This window comes from Mercenaria mercenaria, chromosome 1 (assembly GCF_021730395.1).
Source record: "Mercenaria mercenaria strain notata chromosome 1, MADL_Memer_1, whole genome shotgun sequence".
In the NCBI taxonomy this organism is placed as follows: domain Eukaryota; kingdom Metazoa; phylum Mollusca; class Bivalvia; order Venerida; family Veneridae; genus Mercenaria; species Mercenaria mercenaria.
In genome coordinates, this window is record NC_069361.1 from 117,453,767 (window position 1) to 117,464,977 (window position 11,211).

The 11,211-nt window shown below is 33.6% G+C and overlaps 1 long non-coding RNA gene across 1 annotated transcript; it reads right to left on the minus strand.

The window, feature by feature from the left end:
* Positions 1-277: 277 nt before the first annotated feature.
* On the minus strand, positions 278-8,102 carry LOC123545291 (uncharacterized). The gene is made up of 3 exons (XR_006685306.2): positions 8,015-8,102; positions 1,623-1,777; positions 278-648 (listed from the first exon to the last, which is right to left on the minus strand). It is a non-coding gene; the product is annotated as an uncharacterized LOC123545291 (long non-coding RNA).
* Between the last annotated feature and the right edge of the window lie 3,109 nt (positions 8,103-11,211).

Here is an 11,211-nt window from a genome sequence, read left to right on the forward strand (position 1 = left end):
TGTAATGAAATTTCACGTCTCTTGATTTGTACCTTACATATTCGGTTGGGCTTGTTTTCTCGTACGGTAAAATGCCGTATTCGTATAATGTGTCTCAGAGTCAATCATTATTCACAAAAACGCTATAATTACCCTTGCTGTTTATTTTCAAAACAAGTACCATAATACAAAAGTTTTTAGAGAACTGGAAATTAAATTTTCTCCGAACTAGTAACTGGAAATTAGGGCAAATTGATTTTTGGCAGTCAAAATATTTTCATTCACAATAACTAAGAAATACAAACACTTTCTTTATTTCGAAAGACAGACACAACATCAATTTGAACGAGTGCTTTAAAAACTTTCTAGAAATCAGAAATGAACCTAAACGTTTTTTGGCAAATGTAGCAAGTATCACAACTTTTTACAAAAATAACACATTTATTTCATATTTTCAACTTGCTACATGCAAGACTGTTTGAACAATAAAGATATGCAAGTAAAGTTTCGTTTTTATTCAGAATATCAGTCTGTTTCGTTGCCGAACACAAAATCACCCAGTTTCTTGTAGTTCTTGCACGTGCGCCCGAGTTTCAGGAGACCGAGATTCATCTCATACTGATGTTCGGCCATGCAAACGTTATTGGCACATTCCATCATCTCTACACCCTAAAAATAAATTATATTATATTTTCATGTTTGTTTTATCACATCATAGCAGTGTATCATAAGGAAGAAAGTCCATAGGAGGAACATCATTGAGGTATTAACATTATTACAATGAATCGGCGATAATACAGACATTTCTTGCACAAGCATACGTGTTATTTGTCTAAATAGAAATATTGATGGCACGGCAAACGTAGCATATTGATTCTTAAGGCGTGTTGTTCTTACGGCGCTATAAAATATCTTGTTAGTCAATTTGCTATTTGGCGTGTATGAATAGTAAAACAATGGCGAATTAGATTTGTGGTAGTTTTAAACAAAAGAGAAAATATTGACTTCAATATCCTAACAAAAATGGACTTTTGTTTATACAGGTACTGTTTTAGCAGGGTATGCGCTTATAAGGTACAGTACTGGTGCCATATAAAATGCCGCGGTCGTGACTCCAAGTGGGGCCCGAACACTCAATCTCCGAATTGAGCGGCCGACACCTATACAAGTTCACAATCTATTACCGTGACTTAACGTTAGTATTCATAATAGACTCCGTCAGTAGCTGTATCAGTATGACATGCCTCGGCCTATTGCGGAGTCTTTAAGAAAACAGCAAATATGCTGATTCTATACTATTTCTATTTACATTCTGAATTAAAAACTTCATAATGAAGAATTGTCACAGTACAAATGTCGATTATTTCAATTAAGTAATATCCCGATATGTTATACACAAGAAGGATGTAAGTGACGTATTTAAAAGAAACATGACAAAGGTGCGGGCCGTAAGGCTGACAAATGATATAAATGATGTATATACTACCAGCAGGTGTATAAATGATATAGTACGTGTTTGTCTTTGGCCTACGGAAAGTCTGCAGTAAGTCTTTAGAAAACAAGTACGATAACGCGTGCACTTATGCCATAGGTAAATAAAGATAATTTAAACCATTTATGGACTAATATCTGAATCAAATTACCATGTCATCAAAGCAGATGTTGCACATAAACAGGCATATGTCTGTTGGTGAAAAATGCTTCAAAGAAAGCCGAGGCTGTACTGGTGATGACGTCACAAGGCTCGAGAGCATCACGTATGTGCAGACGATAGCAACAATCCTGGAATCCATGTTAACTGAAACAAAAATGTAGGATTAATAGAAAAAGTACTTTACTTACGAAATGAATAGATGTCGCATGTTAGAAGTACAAAAAAACAATTATGAGACATCCGCAGATGTGTTCAAAAACAAAGAAAAATATCAAACAGGGAATGCCACGCACCAAAAGCGCAGCCTCCTCAAAACGAACCCCCCAGCACGCAAACGCGTGCACCACACACACACACACACACACACACAGACACACCATTCAAAGCTTACACATCAGGACAAAACGAACAACACACACACACACACACTCAAAGCCAACACATAAGGACAAGACGAATAATAAGCATACACACACGCGCGCACACAAAGTCAACACACAAGGACAAAACGAACAAACAAAGGAACACAGTGGGGCACCGCCTTGGAACGGTCAGTGGCAAAAACACCAAAACTTGTAAATAAGTGATTCATCAGTCTTTGCTGTTATACTGTCTTTATGAATCATGTCTAAAAGAGTGTTAATTTGCGGTCTCACGGGAGTGCAGTAAATACTGTTACAAAGGTTAATACATTCCCTATCGGTCAATTTAAACTCACAAATGTTCATTTCCGAGAATGCATCCTGCATTCTTTTCTATTATTTTAAAAGTGTTTTTGCTTTTTGACTGACATTGACATTGCTAAATGATCAATTACATTCTAAAATCTTATTACTTAGGGTTATCGCTCACTGCATTATAGCTGTAAAATAGTCCATAGAATCACACGGCTGTTGTGTGTAAGTGCAGTTTCCGTTGCATTAGATGGAAATTTAGTTATAATGATTGGAAAGTTATAACATTACTTGGACACTCAATTTTAGCATTTTCAAATGTAAAAGTTTCGAACTACCTCCCTTTCATTTAAACACGTTTAAAGTTTGATGGTGTACAGCAAAACAGTTCTATTCTGTACATTAAACGTGTGTTGATGGTACTTTATAACTTTGTTATTAAATAATGATAAGGTACACCGCAATTTCGATAACTAAAGCTGTTAAGTTTCCAGTGGGTAAATAGTAAATTTTATTGCCAACTGTAATTAAAACGCCCTGAATATTTAGATTGAATCAAATTGGTAAGGACGTAAGTAATTAAACGAAAACATCTAAACCTTTTTTGTATATAGCACTCAAATAATGGTAATGATGATCTATATATTTTTTGTAAATAATTTATCACGTACTATGATATAATTTATGTTACGACACCAGGCGCTGATAAAGTCATATTTTAAAATCTACATTATGGTATATTATTATATTGCCGTTGTAAAAGTGAATTAAATCTATTTTCTGTCGAAATATATAGTCCTTAATTATCATATTATTTTGTTCAAACTGACTGTAGCTGTATAACGTAGCTGGAACAAATCAAATTTGGATAACATCTACCTCAAGTTTACCGCTGTACTAGAATAAGGAAATCCCCAAGTATTATCTAGAACACATGTACCACAAACACATGGTCGTTCAATAATGGATATCTTTGGTTTATTATCAAGTTTAACATGCCAGAAAATCCAGTTGTACCTGACACTGACCTACAACATTCACTGGATAGCTGAAAAATGATGCAAGATGATTTTCAGAATTTGGCTTTATAAGCAGAATTAAGAAATAATTACTTTACAAAATCCTTCTAGCTCTCCTGGCTGTTATAGTAAGGTCTACTTGTTGCACCAAAAACAAGCTATCGTGTACATATATAACACATCAACCTAACGTGCGAGAAATTGTCAAAATACACACTGTACAGAGGTTAAGAATTAACTGCATTTCAAAAGGGCAATTATGGCTGCAAATTTCTTCTTAAGTTGTCATTGTTTAGATTAAAGCGTCTGCATTATAATTTGTTTTGTGATGCTTTCGAGAGAGAGAAAGAAAACCTAGTAAAATACGCATCACGTATTAACGGCAACATCCTATATAAAAAACCACCTTCCAAGAACGCAATATCCTCAAAACGTCACCCTATTCCAGTGTATGCATGGACGTGTACATGTGGACGTGTACATGATTAAAATACACACAACAATATACAAACAAAGCCAAACATCTAGTCAAAATGGAAGAAACGAACAAGGATAAAGAGATGTTTTCAACAAAAAGTTAATGATAACAGTGTTACTTCATTGCATTCAAATTCCATAAAACCAATATCTCCGTATGATAGGCTCGGCCAAATAAGATAGGAGAATCATCCAATATGTCACATTTTGTTTGTTTTCTGATATAGATATGTTTTATTTGTAAATATGTACATATGGATGTATTTGCATTCTTTATTTTAATTTCCTAGACCACAAAATTAGTCACATGTGATGTTCTGTATGTATGTATGTGTTTTCGTGTTTTGCGGACCTCGCGGAAGATTAGCATCAAATGAATGAGTAGCCCCTTATAAATAAAATATCAACTTACTTACTGATATTTGAAAAAAAGGCACTGTTTAAACCTGCAGAGGGGTAATTCATTGCCGTAAGCAGATATAAGTTTGAAATCAAAGCAATACACATAAACTATATTAATATTGTCCGTACATATTTTTCTTTATTATACAGATATGCGGGTTATTAATAGTTGTTGACTGGTCGTATACTGTAGGACTATCTCTATGGCGTTATAACTTCTTGACATCGAGAAGATGTAAAAAGTAAATTGTAAAACACTTAACAAACCACATTGCAAGGTATATTTCTTTACAATACGAATCAACATTAAACCTTTGAATGTGAAAAATACACGAAGTAAGGCCTGTATTTAAAGTCCTCAGTAATACAAAGTGTTGACCTTCTGTTTCAAACATCTTTTTAGTAACAAGATATTTTATTGATTTCTCTTCGAGTATCAGACACATCCATACATTCTGCATTAGATTATGGAACTCCAAGATAATGAAAGATATTCTAAACTTTAAGAGGTTTCCACCACCACCTGGATATATTCTGGATCAATGCAAATCAATGTCGAAATATTCACGGAAAACCCTGTTATGGGTTAAGTGGATAAAACAGTTAAAGTATCAGAACGAGACCAACCACTAATTTATTTCCATCTTTATTTCATATATATTAAACGATTACGTCTATAGACACCATTTACAATACTTTAGAGCATTTCAATACATAAACAGTTAGTATAACATGTCTGCTTACCATATATCTAAAATTATGGAAATATTGTGCTAATTCAGCTAAGAGTATGACACAAATGACGATGAGTTTGCTGAAATAATTGAGAATAATTTAGGCTCACTTTACTTTCATATGGTCGCAATGATTGTTATCTTTGTTTTCGTTGTACAAAAAGTACATGTGTAAGAATAAAATTTAAGCTGTAATTGATGTGCCAACCGCGGTGTTCATAATACCCATCACGAAATTAATCCGTTAGATTTAAATGTCAATTGGACCGTATTTTTTTCCTTTGTCTATCTTTATTCTAAATCAACTTTTCTTTGTGTAGGCCCTATGCCAAATGCTATCAATCAATCAAGCAAGTGTTCTATACAATAAATTTGGTAAACAAGTCACGAACGAGAATTAAATTAACTTAAATTGGCTTACTCAAGACTGCGCAAATCTGTGAAATAAGAGACTTAACATTTTAGAATTTTTGCAAATTAAAGTAATTTCAATCAAGTATCATGTGGATTTACAGCTTCTTATTCTTCTTTTGTAAAAATAAATCGTCCGAGCTCAGTGGAAAAAAAACGGGAAAAAAAGCATTTTCGTTTAACTTATAGTATATAAATTATAGTATATATTATATATATATATAAATTCTTTATAAAGCACATTTAAACAGTGGTTGGCTTAGGATATGCACCTATTTTCTGAAACCCGAGCACACAGCGTATTATCTCGAACGCCCGACTTCTTAGATGAATTGTAACAAAAGAAAATAGAAATGTCAGCTTTTTAGTAGAGTGAAGGCAAACTGACATGCTTATGGTGGCTGATTTCTGCCGTTTCGTGTTTTCGTGTTGGCGGGGCGAAAACACGACAACATGAAAATACGACAAAGTTTACACGAAAACACGACGTTTAGAGGGCGCCGATACGACATATTTATTTGTCGAGTTTTCGTGTTGGCGGGTATGAATATGTCGTATTGGCGCCCTTTACTTGTCGTGCTGTCGTGTTTTCGTGTTTTCGCCCCGCCGACACGAAATCACGAAAACTCGACAAATTAGGTACTTGTCGAGTTTTCGTGTTGTCGTGTTTTCGCCCCGTCAACACGAAAACAGGACAAATACCTTATTTGTCGTGTTTTCGCCCCGCCGACACGAAAACACGACAAATACATTATTTGTCGAGTTTTCGTGTTTTCGCCCCGCCCGAAAACACGACAAATATCTTCTTTGTCGAGTTTTTGTGTTTTTGCTTTGGCATCTTCCGTTAGACATGACCACAACAATTACTGAACTGAACACAACATAACTGCATGCTACAAAATATGAGTTTAAGAATAAAAATTGTCTTATGTTCTATGTATATTTCGACCGAATACCATTTTGTAACATAAAAAGATATCGAAAGGAGAAGGTCGAATATCAAAATAATATTCTCACAATTTAGACCCAAAAATGCACCAGGGGCAACCATTGCATTCCTATATTTCAAACATGTCCGTGGGAATACTCCTAAATAGGAGGGCATGACCCCCTCACGTACCTCAAATTTTGGACAAAAATGCAGCAGGGACCACCATTTCATACCTATATTTCAAAAATGACAAGGGAGAGACCCTGTGATTCCACTGTCAGGAGGGGGTTAACCCCCGTATCTCAAAATCTGGACTAAAAAATAGGTTTTTGTCGAGTTTTCGTGTTTTCGTGTTGTCGTGTTTTCGCCCCGCCAACACGAAAACACGAAATGGCAGATATCAGCCACCATACATGCTAGGTTGACAAAGGCATGCGATATATTTCCTTAATCATGTTGCTTTACATATTTTTGTGTTAAAAAGTAAATAAGTTTTTCGTCTATATAACTCAAAATATAAACAGTTTTTGTCTTGTTATTAAACAAAATAAGACAAATATATTAAAAGCACATCGAGTTTAAGTAATTATTTACTGACGTGAAGTAAAATCCAACTTGAAAAATGACCAGTTTTACCTGCGCATGGTTAAGTCGTTCTATTATTCATGCCATACAAAATTCAAAGCGAAAATATAAAAGAAAAATCTATTTTTACATTTTGAAGTCAAGATTAACCAACGGCTATTTTCTACAAAACTGCCCGACTGGTCTTAAATATTTAAAGCCGTAATCTACGTTTATTCTTTTAAAAATGAGCTTTTTCTAAAATCTTTAGTTTTAGTTTACAATATCAAACACGATCCAAAAACTGCAATGACAGTACATGTGAGTCGCCGAAAGTAAGCCTCACAGCCACCACGGCAACATTTTTTATTTTACAATAGATTTCACGTTGCTAAACTGAAATCGTGGTCAACTTGAACAGATGTTCGATATTTGTTTTCCAACGACTGCAAAAAAAATCCAAATACGCCCCTAGCCGGAAGTAACGCTTCGTTTAGTACAGAAAAAACAGATCAATATATGATAGACTATATACAACTGAAAGTATCAAACATTAACTTATTTCGAATTTATAGATTTTGCATTATTAACTCACACCACTGAACATTCATGCATTTTAGTGTTATAGTAACTTATTCGAAATATTAATTATACATTCGTTTTTATGTATCTTCAAACTTAAGGATTTTCGCATCTTTTTGAAAATCTGTCTTATAATTGAGCATTTTTAATGAGTGCAAATGTACTTTTCCCTTTTCTATTAATTTTAAACTATTTCGTTAGAAAATGTCTTTCGTTTACTGAGTAAATGCTATCCCCTAGTGTAAAATTAGGTAAAATGGAAATGACAGAATTAAACTGAAATTAATTGAAAAACAAATACCATATGTTTTACGCAGCTAGAAAAATATGATATGAATATATTTGAACATTAGTGCTTTTAAAAACAGATAAATATTATGTTATAACTACAAAATTTATCATTTTATTTGTTAACTGACTATTCGATATTTCTTTTAACTAAATGTTTGTACGATTGGTCGTTTTAATCTTCTAGTAACCAGAACTATACACGGGCTTAAGTTATTTCATTTTATTTACGATAATAGTATTCATTAAAATGAAAATATAATTCAATTCTAAATACTTTTATATAATATTGTACTCACCTTAGGTTCCTTAAACTGCAGTGTAATGTTATAATATCAATGTCTTCTAGCAGAAATCCTACTACTGTAACGTTTATATACAGTTATAAAGTATTGTCGCATTGTCAATTGGATACATTCGCATCTTTTCCTCCGCAGGTTTTCATTGGACTCTTCGTGAATCAATTCACCAGGCAATACTTCTCAACAAAGGCACTCTAGCAGAAAATATTGCCAAGCTTGTTAATGATATAGAATTTGTTTAAGCTCTTTTAATAAGATGCCATTGTGTGGAATGTAGATAATAAACAAATAAATGAATATGGCGGACTACTGAAACTTATCAGTATATCGTATTGCCCTTATTGTTGGGTTGATTTGGGTTAATGGGATATGTGAACCTTATTAATGGGTTGGGGCAGCCTATTTAATACACTGTTGTGTCTGTGAAAACGGTCATCTCATTTACTGTCTTACAGTTAACAGGTTATTTGTATCTGCTTTCAATTTATTTAAATACGTGTAGTTTTGTAAGTCAGAATATATGTAATATACCACATGCATTGTAGCAGGCCCATTGTAAGTACATGTAGCTATCAATAATTTAATCGATTTTTTCCATTATTTGTGCCCCCAACATATTTTTGCTCTCATGAATGTTTCACATATTGGCACCATGCTTACGGATTTTGTATGGTACAATTAAGTATTGTTTGGGGCCTAAAGAACATTCTGTGCAACAACAAAGTGATATATTGATAAAAGTGTTATACTGTTACCGACGATCTAAGTTCCGGTATATAACTATAAACAAGCCAGTTTTAATGCTCGTTCTGTATTTGGTTATGTGATTCTTAAATATTTATATGTTACAACAAATGTGTCATGATATACCATACAGCCGCTTTCTCTGGACAATTAAAAACAACATTTGAGCACTTCTTCATGTCTTATCAATTAGTGACTTCAAACATGAAGGCAAAAAGAACGGAATAAATGGCGTTTGGTCATGCTAGAATCTGTCTTAATTAATTTTAACAAGGTCGTAGAAAACGTCAAGAATCAACAGGGGATTAACGCAAATGACGAAAATGAATAACTCTGTAACCCTGAAAAAGCTAGAACTGCTGGAGAACGTCGCCATCTTGAACTGCTAGAATAAGTACAGTACGTCGCTTTGTTAAGTTTACTTGATTACAAAATGATTTACACAATTTATTCTATTTAGTTTAACATTGCAATATCATTTCAAGTGTTTTGCATTTGACGTGGCTTTAATTCAACGCATGCATTTATAGATCATGCCCGATTATTGAAATACTAGATTAATTGTTTTAATGTGCAGCTTATGCATATTTTATCATGGTATCGCATCTGTATAGCTCGAACGGTTTGGCCATAGCCTCTGCTTCCGTTTGGGCATCAACGTTTTCCAAAAGATACTGCAGAAACCACAACAGAAAACAAACATGTGGTTCCACAGTTTTTAACCTTTGACCTTAAAACATGTAAGAAATTATAGAATAAATATTGCATTGATTTCATTATTTTTGAGGGCGTTGACATCATTTTCTTAAAAACGTGTTTTGAACTATTGCATATATATTCTAAGGCCGCATTGAATATTTTCATGTTGGCCATACAAACCACACTAGTTGAATTGTGTAATTTTTCAAAGGTATTTTTGTTGTAAAAACTGACATTTGTAAGTTGATTCTATGTCCTATTTAAGTAGTACATATATTGAGTTAAAAACGAGTTAATTACAACATTTTGCTATGGAACAAGCATTTCAAAAAATGCCTTTACAACCCGTTAAACGCGGGAGTTTCACATGTTTACTCAGTTCCATGTTAAACCACCGCAGGAAGTTGCTGGATTGACTTTACCTACCTGTTTCAAATCATTCTCCATTTAGTTACTATATATATAATAAACAAGTGTACATTTAGCCATGTTTAATTACTATTTGTTGTGTCTACAGTACCGCAAACACAATTTAGGTCATATGTCAATTTTTACAGCTTTTAATAATGCCATTTCGAGCAGAAATGGGATGGCTTCCACACAAGAACGATTTATATACACAAAGAGAGGTTTCAAATTAACTTTATTACATAATATTATTTTATATAGACATATCAAATTACTAAAGCACGATGCATAGTGATTTGAGTCCATTAAAAAACATTGTCGACAAAGAGACTGCTATGTGTGTTCTATAAGAACAATATATAAGGAAGCCAGTTAAGATACGACAAGAGTTTTAAAATAAAAATAATTATCTGTATAACACTTGTTTTTAGGATTTGACATTACAACATGAAATAGAATATTGATATGCATTGAATACACAAACAACATTGGGCAAACACACGCATAAGTGATAGGGGAAGTTTACATGTGTTTTAACGCTAATTATATAATTTGCTTTGTATGGTTACTTAAATAAGGATTTCCACGAAAGGGCAATGTTGTATACGATAAATGACTCTTTGGATTGCGATTTGTGACTCTTTAAAGAGGCCAAGATCTGAAGAAAAAAACTTTAGAGAGCGAGAACAACTTAAAATGCGGAGCGGAATACAACCATGTTGATTCGGATCCAATTTGAGAAACACAGATCTTTTCCTGATTGTCGTTGTTTATGTCAAGCATCATCCTATAAAAATATGAATCCTCTTTTGATTAATACGAGACAGGTTTCATAATATTGCTGGGCTGCGTTCCGAAGGATCTTTTCACATTACTTATAATCATTGTCCTAACACAAAAGTGTCTCGCGTTATCGTCGTATGAACTACCGGATCGGCAAGAAAATACCATGAAATGAAGGGTTATGTACAAATGTACATGTATACTACACATTTGCTAATCAAATAGGGGATAACTGACACTGTTTTCACAACGAAATAGTACTAAATGGTTGTTACACCATCTTCACTTTAGCCGAAATACAGTATTACTGTGATAATTGTATACTCTTTGATACGTATTCCAACAAAAGAGCAACTGTTCTGTGAAATTAACGAATGCCTTGCTGTCTAAAAATTAATATCAATTAATATCAGGTGTCGAAAATTTACGGAAGAGCATTAGTGCCAGGTGCGTTTTATTTATTAACTCGAAATTTCGAGATACTAACTCGAAATTTCGGTTTACTAACACGAAAGTTCAAGTAATAACACGAAATTTTGACTTCGTATCTTTCCCTTTCA